The sequence below is a fragment of the Mustela nigripes genome, chromosome 1 (assembly GCF_022355385.1).
Source record: "Mustela nigripes isolate SB6536 chromosome 1, MUSNIG.SB6536, whole genome shotgun sequence".
Classification (NCBI taxonomy): domain Eukaryota; kingdom Metazoa; phylum Chordata; class Mammalia; order Carnivora; family Mustelidae; genus Mustela; species Mustela nigripes.
In genome coordinates, this window is record NC_081557.1 from 148,918,680 (window position 1) to 148,930,431 (window position 11,752).

Genomic DNA, 11,752 nt, shown 5'->3' on the forward strand with positions numbered 1-11,752 from the left:
ACTCCGGAGCGCCGCACCCTCTGATTGGCTGAGGAGGGCGAGCCGTAGGGCCTCGCCCGCTAGGTTCCCGCCTCCTCCCTCATCCATCCCTTCTGTGGGTGGGGTCAGGGGGTGGGGCCTGGCGAGTGGTGCGGTTCCGCCTTGGGGCCAGTGGACGCCTCAATTAATTGTGTTAAATAAAATGGAAAAGTGGAGGGGGGAGCAGAGACGGAGAGGGTATTACTTTTTAAAGAGAAGAATAATGAAAACCCAGACCTTTTATGGAAAAGCAGTTCATATTCTTCCCTCGCCTCCCCGCTCGCCTGCTCGCGTCACCCTATCCACCCCCCTTTCGCCTACCAGCTCGAGACGCCTCACCTCGAACAGTCTGGTCCCTTGTAAAATGGAGCTAATGGAGCGGGCAGCCGGCGCAGCCCCGGCCTAGCTCCTTCTTTTGAAGGGATTAATTAAAGGCCATCTGGGCTCTCCCAGAATTGTGTAAATTAATTTGTTGCTCCTTAAGCCTATAGATGCCCTTAATCCCCTAGTAGGCCCAAGGATCGTCCTCTTCCATTTTTGCCACCTCCCTCTTTCCCTCTCTGTTCGTTCTTCGTTACTTTTCATTGATTATTTGTCGTTATTTGTTATGCGTTTACACTGGAGTAGAACCACCAAAAGGAAAATCTGTATAAAGAAGTATCTGGGTACCCCTCTCCCCCCTTATACTGTAAGTTTTTGAAAACGGTCTCCAAAACTCTGGCCCCTTCCCCTGAACACCAGAGTTGTTTTGAAAGATGGAGATGTTCAGGTTTCTGGGCTGTGTTGATGGGATGTCTGAGAGTCATTTCCTTTATTCCCTTTCTATCTCCCAATCCTGCTTCCTTGTAGAAGGAGCTTGAAATTGCTAGCAGGGTTGAGCTGTGCAAATGAGGAGGAAGACCTTTGCACAGTTTTGAGATTTCAGCATGTTGAAGTAACACACCAGTGAGGGGTACTCACTAGAGCAATTTGGATGAGATCATTAAGTCCAAACTTAATTCTTAGAAATAAATCGCTCAAGAATAAAGTCTGGGCAGCTCCATCCTGACTGCGAGTGCAAAAGCACTCATACGGGTCCAAGTACCAAAAGCCAGGAGGGCTTATTCTGTTTTGATAGCCCTCATTTCTAGCTTTGGTCTTTTTAAGGTGTCAGCTAGAGCTTGAGTTTGTTTGTTTGTTTGTTTGTTTGTTTGTTTTAATGTCTTTGTTTACCCTTTGCCACTTTTATCATTCATTTCTGAGATAAAAGTAATTTTGTTTTTATTTGGTCCCCCTCTTCCCTCTCCAGCCTCCTGCATTAACTTCAAGACTGGGTTAAATCAATCCCTTCTCAGACATTAGACTCTGACCGGAAGGAAGGTGATTTCCTGCCTCCACGTGAATTATGCTGAGTCCGGCGAGAAGAGAGTTCATGCGGGGACCATCTGCATTTTCCTATGAGGGAGGATGCTCTGCTAGGCTATGGGTCTAAACCCCAGTGCCCTGCCATTTTGGCCAAAAGACTGGGACAGAAGGAGGAGGTGGGGAGCCCAGCCAGGCAGAGTTGCTGGGGCCCCTCTGCCTCTTGCTTCGTTACAAACTAAACTTTTCCCTATGTCGCAGACTCCCAGTTGACAGTGGCACACAATCTACTTCCTGAACCCCGCTCCTGGGCCACCAGTGACCTCCTCACATTCCCCCTGTACACCGCATTCTCAAGACTAGGTAGGAATGGGGCGGTGGGGGGAGGAGGCCAGTGATCCCCAAAGATTCCAGTTTCCAAAAACGATCCCCCTTTCATTTCATGCAAACATTGTGACCCGAGAAAAAATTGGATATTCTCCTTTTGTAAATTTAGTATGTGATATGGGGTGAAGTGAAGTAAAGAGACAGAGAAATATGAGAGAGACATTCAACTCCATCCAGTCAACTCTGGCTTAACTGACATTGGTAAATAGTTGCAAAGCTGGGTGCAAGGCATCTCCATCGTTTGCTTTTATTTATCATTCACATCGATGAATTAAAATAGCAGCATTTTTTTCTTGTGACAATAAAACAATTCTGGGGTCTGTGTACCTAGATCCCGGGGGTGAACCATGGGTGCCCGAAACCCGCGTGGGGCAGCTTGTATTCCAGATACACACTGCGATGCGCTGAAGGAAGGTGGGTGCCTCCTGCCTGCCTGGTGCTTGTTGTCATCGATCTGCTCCGTCTGTCTCCAGCTGGGAGCGGGAAGAGCCAGGGACGTCTTGAGGGGGTGGGGGGTGGTCTCCTCCTGTCACTGGCAGGGAGAGATGGCCCTACCCCCGCAGAACTTTAACCACCTTAGGGGCAGAGTCTTGGAAGAACAAATCCCGATGCTGACCAGGGAGGCCCGTTTCTGGTTGGGGCTGTCCTGCACGCGGCTTACAGATGCCCTAGAGAGTCTGGACTTTCCCTTAGGAATCCCCAGGACCAGCACGTTTTTCTGCCCATGACCTAATAAAGTCGGACTTTGCTAAGTTCGACTAAGAGTATACTCTAGGGTAGAACGTGTAACACGTGGTTGCGACACCCCCCTCACATCTCTGCAATAATATATATTTGGGGGAGGGGGCTGTGTTTGAAAGCGAACGATTTGCATTTTAATTGAAAAAAATGAAAGAGTGTTGGCAAATTCTGAGGTTGGAAAAAAAAAAAAAAAAGCTAAAATGATAGGGATGAGAAAAGCTACACGCGTCCTTTGACTTTCTCGAGCCTGTGAACAACCGAAGCAGTTTTCAAGTTTACTGTTGTGAGCCTGCTGCTACTGTTAACACAGCCTGCGCGATCCCCTTGACCACCCCATCCGCCTTCTAACCCTTGACTCAGAAACGCCTGGCCCGTTTGGATACTTCTGCTTTAAGTTGAAGGAACGGCCACTAAATTCAGGGTAACTCGCAGAAGGAATGCAAATGAAAGCTCAGATAAATGTACTTAAATGTAGCAGTTGGGGGTGAATGGTAACTATTCTTCCCCAAATATATGAACGTCCAATGTCGGGATACTCAGTTGTAGCCACGAGAAGTCTGTTCTGCATTCGTAAAAGGCGGGGAACACGGGCGGTGGGGGGGTCGGGTATGAAGGGAATTAGGTATGTGTTTCAGGCTAAAAACCTCTCTGAAATGTGTTTGCTTGACTTGCCTTGAAGACTTCTTTAATGATTCCACTTCGCCAGCGAGTGGGGCCTGCGCGGGCTGAACCCGGAGGCTGGCTGGGTTTACGTTAGTGTTGTAAGAGGGGTCGAGCCGGCACAAGGGAGAAAGAAGAAATGTCCACAAGCTTGAAACAAGTCAGTCTCCGAGAAGGAGAGCAGAGGAAAGGGGATGCTTTTCTGTCTGTCCGTCTCTTTGCCTCCTGCAAATGCTGTGAAGGGGAACTGGATCCGTGGCTGCTTCTGCTGATCAGAAATTAAGGAGATGGATTTGGGAAGTACTGGAGTAGAAAGAGGTCAACAAAGGTCCGGTGACCAAGAGTGTTGTAGGGTCTTGTGGTCTGCGATCTCCCAACGAGGCCAACAAAATATGTGAGGGAAGCGACTGGTGTAGACGTAGAATCCTTTACGGAAAAGGTCTCGAACCCCAAGCCAGGACATCCCTCAGGGATCCTCCAAGTAACAGCAGGGCCCTCCTGCTGCACAGTCTCAGGGTAGGTACTGAGCTCTCCCAGGGGATACGCATTCCGAAGGGAGGGTTCGGAAATGTCCCAGAAGATGGAGAACACTGAAATCCCAAAATGCCTGCAATATCAAAGCCCAAATTCAGGAACAAGAGTAAATGCAAGAAAACGCTAAATACCTTGCTGGAGAGAAAACTGGTCTTGAACTTCAGCAAAGCACGTAGACGTACGTATATACAGTCCTCTCCCCTCCAGAATTTTCTGCGGAGACCCGTTTGCTTCCAGGAAAACCCCTTGCTTGCAAGTATATTCTGGAAAACGGGCTCCGGCGCGGAAATCCTGCGCTTGAAGGAACGTCTGTGGGTTACTACCATTTCCTTACGGGATAAAGTGCTAGTCCGGTTTGATCCACCAGATTATACAGTGTCTGGTGTGAACGGCCGTGAAAAACTTACACCTGTGTCCACCCAACATAATTTAGGTCATTTTAAACGAGTCTGTAATTAGTTCTTCTTTGTGTCCTGCTTAGAGTTGTTGCTTCTGACGTGGGTGTGCGTGCGTGTGTCGGAATGGGTCCTTCCGGTGCCTCACACGTGCGGCTCCTTACTCTTCGTTGAGAAAAAGTTGTTTCATCCGCGTCGCTGCTGGGTTTTCAAGCCTCTGGGTCCTTCAGAAGTCCTTTTGAAAAAAAAAAAAAAAAATCCTGAGCAGTTACCGCCCTCTTGTGGAAAAAAACTTCTCAGCGTTTCATTCTGTCGAGGGAAAAAACGAGCCTCCCGGGTTGTCCAAGAGCGGTGCAGGATTCCTTACCTCGATGAGGCGGCCGCCTTTGTTTCACCGCGGCGTTCGATTGTTAACATTTAGTTTTATCTGACACGCCAAATTAGTAGAATGAAGTGTGGATCTGACAGCTCTTGTTTCCTCAAATAACAAAAGCTCTCTAAAGTGAGCATTTACGATTTTAAATCTTTCTTCCTCGCCTACCCTTCCTGAGGCTCCCTTATTTGACTCAATGGTGCAGAAATAAATTTGTTTTTATTGGAATCATTTTCGGCTTCTACTTTTCTTCCCTGGTTATCAAAACAATGCTATGCTCAATACACACCACTTGGAAAGTAGAGACAACTACAGAAACACCAAGAGTGGCCCATAATCCCTTCTGTAGGGGCAATGCTCCCGATGTTTGGCATAGGTGCTTGCAGTCTTTTTCTCCAGGTTTTATACTATGCTTTGTTGTAATGGTTGAGAGCACATTAGATGTATAATATTGTACTCTTAAGCCCATTTTAATAACTTGCTTTATTCACTTACTGAAGAGGGTGCAGCTCAGCACTGAAATCTCCCAGACTTTGCCTTCCCTGGGCTGAAAAGGGCCCTGAAGACCTGGGTGTCAGAGGACCTGGGTCCTGGTGATCTTGCATGGAGGCAGTGTGCTCCAGTGCCTGACTTTTCCCCTCACCATTAACCCCTTCAGATCCTCAGACACTTTGTCACTAGTTCTTAGAATTTTATGACATCATAATAATAACAGCTAACACTGCATGTCTACGATTCTGAGTATAGTATAAATTCAACAGCAACTCTGAATCTCTGAATTAGGTACTATAGTTGCCCCCATTATAAGGATGGGAAAAGATGATGAAAATTAAAGCAAGAAAAATTAAGTAACTCATTTAAGATTACACAGTAACTAATTGAGGAAGATGGGGCTTACACTGCCCTTCTGAAAACAGAAAACAATTTTTTCCTAAAAGATTTTATTTATTTATTTGTCAGAGAGAGAAAGAGAGAGAGCACAGAAGCAGGGGGAGCTGTAGGCAGAGGGTGAAGCAGTTTCCCCACTGAGCAAAGAGCCTGATGCGGGACTCAGTCCCAGGACCCTGAGATCGTGACCTGAGCTCAAATGCAGACACTTAACTGCCTGGACCACAGTCTCTCAACTGAAAAAAATTTTAAATGCATATGAAAGCAGTCTGAATAGTATAAATTGACAAACAGATATTGGTTTGTTCCATCATTTAAAAAACCCCACAATTCACATTTTCTTAGATAAGAAAAACATTTAAAAATATTTGGAAAATTCCAGGGGCTCCTGGGTGGCTCAGTGGGTTAAAGCCTCTGCTTTCAGTTCAGGTCATGATCTCAGGGTCCTGGGATTGAGCCCCGCATCGGCTCTCTGCTCAGGGGGGAGCCTGCTTCCCTTCCTCTCTCTCTGCCTGCCTCTCTGCCTACTTGTGATCTCTGTCTGTCAAATAAATAAAATCTTGAAAAAAATATTTGGAAAATTCTTGAATTTTTAAAAAATTATTCAAGTGCAAATTTAATTCCTGAAAATAATATTAGTTCTTAGTTTACACACAAGACAAATATTTGTTTCAAAATAATTTTTATTTTACTTATTTTTTAAAAAATTAATAGATTTTATTTTTAGATCATGTTAGGCAGTTTTAATTACTTTTTAACTTTAATTTTTCTTTTAACATACAGACACCTCAGCTTCATGTCTTCATTCCCTGATCATGGATTTGCTAAACAGATGGTATAGATTATAACTTTAAAAAGCCATTCAAGGGTGCCTGGGTGGCTCAGTGGGTTAAGCCTCTGCCTTTGGCTCAGGCCGTGATCTCAGGGTCCTGGGATCGAGCCCAGCATCGGGCTCTGCTCAGCGGGAAGCCTTCTCCCCCCCCCCTTTTTTTTTTAATCTAAAGACGTCATAAACAGCATTTATTACGTTGGTATATCATACTGGTCTTGTTGCTGTTCCTTCACAGTTATGCAGTTTTTTGTCTTCCCTCCCACCTCCCACGGTCTGGCTACACAGGGCATCCTCAAACCATTACCTCAGAGCAGCGCTATGCTTATTCCTCATCTTTAACACCATTCATTCACAGGGTCAAAGTTCTGGTCCACAAACCCTTCCCTCTAGGAAATTCAGTGCTTGTGAAAGAATTTGTAGTACACCAGGCCCTCTAGGATGGCCAGCTCCAGTATGATGACGATGGAAAGTAGCAGCTTGTTGGTTGTCACTTTTCTGGACATTGAACAGAGAATCTTTCGACTTTTGCTCAAGTTTTCACTTGTGTTTACCAGCCTATTCTTAGTACGTTCCAACTGTTCACGTTGTTCCCCCAGCTCTTCTATGATTTCTGAGCCAATCTGGTCAGTCTCTGTGGCAATCCGATGAGAACACTCAACGCTCTGTGTGGCCCGGTTCAGGCTGTCTATGCCTTGTAGAAGCAATGCCCTTTGAGACTGTAACCGGTTCATGTGCTCATTCTCTACAGCATATGAGCCATATTTCATGTCTCCTCGGCCCCCAGGTGTGGCTGTCAAAGGGGTGCTTCTCACTTCCCGATGGAGTTTGGCAAGGTCCTTCCAGTAGGTTCGGAGTTTAGACATCATAGGGTTACGGAAAGAGAGGGGTGCATAACGTAGTTCCTCTTCCATCTCTGCCAGCGTTTCATTTGCTTCTTGTTGCTTTTCATCAAAATCTCTGATCAGCTTCTTTTCTGTCCTGGCCATCCCCAGGAGCCACTCCAGCACCCCTCACAGGTCTTCTTGGAGACCGCGGAAGATCTCGTGAAGTTTCTCGAAATGCTCTGAGGAGGCGGTGGAGGTGGCCATGGCGCAGGCTGCGCTCCAGCACTGGCCACCAAGATTTGGGGCACTGGGCCTGCTCCTATCTGGGCCGTCAGCCGCCCAACCCCGCAGACATCACGGCAACCGCCTCCATCGCTGCCGAGGACGAGACGCTTCCTGGCCCCCTCTCTTTCTCTAGGCCAGCCTCTCTGCCTGCTTGTGATCTCTGTCTGTCAAATAAATAAATAAATCTTAAAAAAAAAAAAAGTGCCATTCAAAGCCCAAGTAGACTTCAAAAAAATCAGTCATCCTGGCCATCTTACCCTGCAGAATTGCCAAGGATGTAGGCTATCACTTTGGTCACCAAGAGAATCTCCAATTGCTTGGGTTACTTCGGGTATCATGGAGTAATGAGCAAATCCAAGTGGTACTAAAGTTATTTTACATCAGCACAGCTATCACCCAACCAGAAGTGATACTCTATCATGGAATTCAGCAACTCTATCATGTTCTGGTTCATGCCCTACACCCTCCTAGCTGTGATCCTAGGTAAGTTCATCACTTTTTATATAAAACTGGCACTCTTGAAGAGATGCTGGGTCTAGTACATTATCCCCCCTAGGATTATCTTGTAAAGGTGATCTTGTGGTGATTGCTGCCGTTATGTCTATAGGGGTGAAGTTTCCTCAAACGAAGTTTGATCTTAATTATTAATGGAAAAGCTGTAAGGAAGGAAGGAGGAGGGAAGGAGATAATTCAAGGCAGGTCTTATATAATTAGAAAAGAGGAAATGTTTACCTCACTCAGTGTCCCCAGTTTTGGTTTGGATTTCAAGCTCTTCAAGGAGTTTTTAAGGTAGAGGTTAAAGATAAGCACTGTCACTGGTTGCAAAACTTGATCCAGGAAAGAAGAAATCCTGTGAGGAACCCCAAATTGATGAAGAGTGTGTTGTATAAACTGGTTGATCTAGTTTAATGATACTCATTTTTACATATCAGTTTTCTCTATATAGAAGTAAGACTTTGGGGCGCCTGGGTGGCTCAGTGGTTAAGCCGCTGCCTTCGGCTCAGGTCATGATCTCAGGGTCCTGGGATCGAGTCCCGCATTGGGCTCTCTGCTCAGCAGGGAGCCTGCTTCCTCCTCTCTCTCTCTCTCTCTGCCTGCCTCTCTGCCTACTTGTGATTTCTCTCTGTCAAATAAATAAATAAATAAAATCTTAAAAAAAAAAAAAAAGAAGTAAGACTTTGTTTAAATGTTCTAGTATGGTCTAAGAATTGCTCCTGGAGAGACAAATTCACTCTCCACACTTGAACAGCTATCCAGGCACTTCTCTCTTCCAGTTCAGAAAGATTGCTCCACCTTAGGAAGGAGAGCATTAGTGTACTATAAGAAGTGACAATTTGTGATTTTCATAGAAAGGTGCAGTCCTCTGACAGGTTAAGAGATTACAGCAAACAATGAGAACAAGGACCACATTGGTTTAAAACAATGGCTCTTTAACCCTATTAAAATGAGTGCTACCAGCATGGTAGAATAAATATTTGGTAATGGTTCTTTTAATACTCTGAAATTATATTAATAGGTAATATAATCTACCTATCCACGTAATTTCCCAAAAAATCAATATAGAGCTTGAACTATAACCCAAAGGAGAAATAAAGGGAAAACTATTTATAATGATATAACATATAACTCTGTATGTAAATGCACAGGGACTATCCTCACTGAAGACAAAGAAATAATCAGACATACCTATATATAGAATCACAATAAATGCATCCATTGCAAATACAGACTAATTAATGAGTTTCAAATATTATTAGTGGCACTGACATTTGTGTGTTGATTTTCAGAAATGGTGACTCTCTTTTTTTTTAAGATTTTATTTATTTATTTGACAGAGATCACAAGTAGGCACAGAGGCAGTCAGAGAGAGAGGGGGACACAGGCTTCCCGCTGAGCAGAGAGCCTGATGCGGGGCTCAATCCCAGGACGCTGGAACCATGACCTGAGTCAAAGGCAGAGACTTTAACCCACCGAGCCACCCAGGCATCTGGTGACTAACTCTGGAATGATACAAAGCACGTCCTCCTCTTAATTTACATGGAAGTTACCTTCTTTGATAAATCAGTGTTTATTGAAAACATATAGAAAAGTTTTATGTTTATATATAAAACAGAGTGAATTCTGGGTTCAATAATAATAAGTAGATTTTTTTACCTACATTAATGTTCATTAGGAGAATTTAAATTTTTACTTTTGTAGGAATGTTCCATGTATAACAGGACATCTCACTTCCCTGGGTCCTGCCTGTTAACAGTGTATTGCCCTTAACCAATCTGGCAAAGGGAAAACACCCACAGGTTTGCCAAATATCCTCAATGATAATCACTGTTTTAGAACTTGAGACAGGTTTTTTTTTTTTTCTAATTATTTTTTTAAGATTTTATTTACTTATTTGACAGAGAGAGAGAGCACAAGTAGGGGGAGCAGCAGAGGGAGAGTAAGAAACAGGTTCTCTGCTGAGCAGGGAGCCAGATGTGGGGCTCGATCCCAGGACACTGGGATCATGATTTGAGGCGAAGGCAGCCGCTTAATGACTGAGCCACCCAGGGGCCCCCAATCAATACTATCTTGCATGCATTTCTTCTTTTGACCCTTATCTTGCAAGGTAACTGATCATGAAAATAGGCATGCTCTCACATAAGGTGGCTAGAAATAAAACTAATCTTGAAATCCAGTTTATGCATTAGTTTAAATGAAAGTATTTAATATTTACTAACTCCTGACCCTGTGCCCACTACTATGACGGAAATTTAACAGATATAGAAAGCATAGTTCTTGCCCATGGCAGTCCATTGTCCTTAGAGAAACAGAGTACATATAACATATGAAATGTCTGGAGATAAGTAACATTTAGTAGAGCTTGGGGTTTAAAGTGTAAACTAAATATTGAAGGAATATAGAAGCATACAATGTTATTAAAGGGTGGTGCTTAGAAGAGAAAGCTTTGTGATAAAGGGCCAGTCACTTATAGTAGGTCTTAAATGGAAACAAGATCTACAGAAAAAGAATGAGAAACAGAATTCTGGTTTTAGAGAAGAGCATTGTAAGTAGAAAGAAAGCATGTGGTCAAGAAATCAAGGGAAAAAAAAAAAAACGAATGTGATGTTGGCAAGGAAGGCGATGCTATGAAAATATATTTTAGCATTTGGCAGGGACTTATTCTGTGCCCTTGGCATAGATGGAGCAGTAAGGAGAGGGGTTTGCTTCACAGAGGTGGGAACTTTTAGTTCTTCCTGAAAATATGAGCTTTCCTCAAATTTCCCTCTAATTGTGCCAAATATCTGTGTTCTTTCCATTAGTATTTACCTACTATTCCTTGGATCCACTTTTGTAGGACTTGACTGCCCATACCTCAATCAGGTGGGAAAAGAAACAAAATCCAGATGGAGGCAAATGACACAGGATCAGGTCAAGGGAAAAACCAGAAGCACCTCCCCCAACCCCATGGGAGAGTTAGACTTAAAGCCGATGGAAAAATCAGTAGTTTAGGACACTAAACTCCCCAGGAATAAGAACAGAAAGATTCAGGATTCCTAAGCCACACTTGAGAATCCCACTTCAGAAGTCTAAGCCAAAGACAAATAAAAAATTCAGGCAACTTAGAAACAAATATCGTATCTTATAGTCACAGCCATAGTTCCTAGGTTTGGGGCCTCTCTTTGGTTAGGATTAGCCTGGATTCAGATTTAGAGGTCTCAGAGTAGCATGGGTTATTTAATCTTGGCAGATCTAATTTTTCTCATCGTCAAAGTATCAGTGGGTAAAGGAGGGATTTGATTTAGGTCATTTCTCTGGTGCCTTTTGATACTCATACTCTTTGGGTCTAATAATCAACCAACAGCCAGGTATTTGCAAAAGAGCCATCTGAAGGTTGATATGAAGCAGACTGCTGGGCTGGAACTAGGAAACCAGGGAGGAGTCCCAGCAGACTCCAAAGAAGGCAAATGAAAATACTGCTAACCAGCGGCTGTGGTTCAGCTTCCACAGGGCTGGCTTTCTGGAAGGCTGCTACCCACTGGCGGGGTGCAGCTTCTGTACTTGTGATCACAGCTCACTGAGGCCTTCACTTTTAACTTAACGCTATTTACATTATGCTGATGTATTACAGTCCCGTTGGTCAGCACAGCATTTCCTTTCCCAGCATTCTAATACCCATGATAGTGGGTGGCTCATTCCGTAAGAACTCTACAGAGAATTCCTTCACAATTATTTATTATTGTAAAGAATCCTATTATGGGCAACAGACCTCAAAGTAAGTCAAAGACTTACTAGAAGGATGGCATCACCATCTATCTGCTGTTTGGAATATGAAAACATGTATGGGCAGAGACAAAGATGTTTAAAATATTTGAGAACAAACTCAAAATATGTTTCTGCATTTTGGTTGCAAATCAAGTCCAGAAGTGGATGCAAGGTGTGATACTGACGTTTTATAAGTAACTTGTATTTCTAAAATTTCCGGAATACAGTGAGT

The 11,752-nt window shown here is 44.0% G+C and overlaps 1 pseudogene; it reads right to left on the reverse strand.

Moving 5' to 3' along the window:
• Window positions 1-6,351: 6,351 nt before the first annotated feature.
• Window positions 6,352-7,348, reverse strand: LOC132013921 (vesicle transport through interaction with t-SNAREs homolog 1B-like; annotated as a pseudogene).
• Between the last annotated feature and the right edge of the window lie 4,404 nt (window positions 7,349-11,752).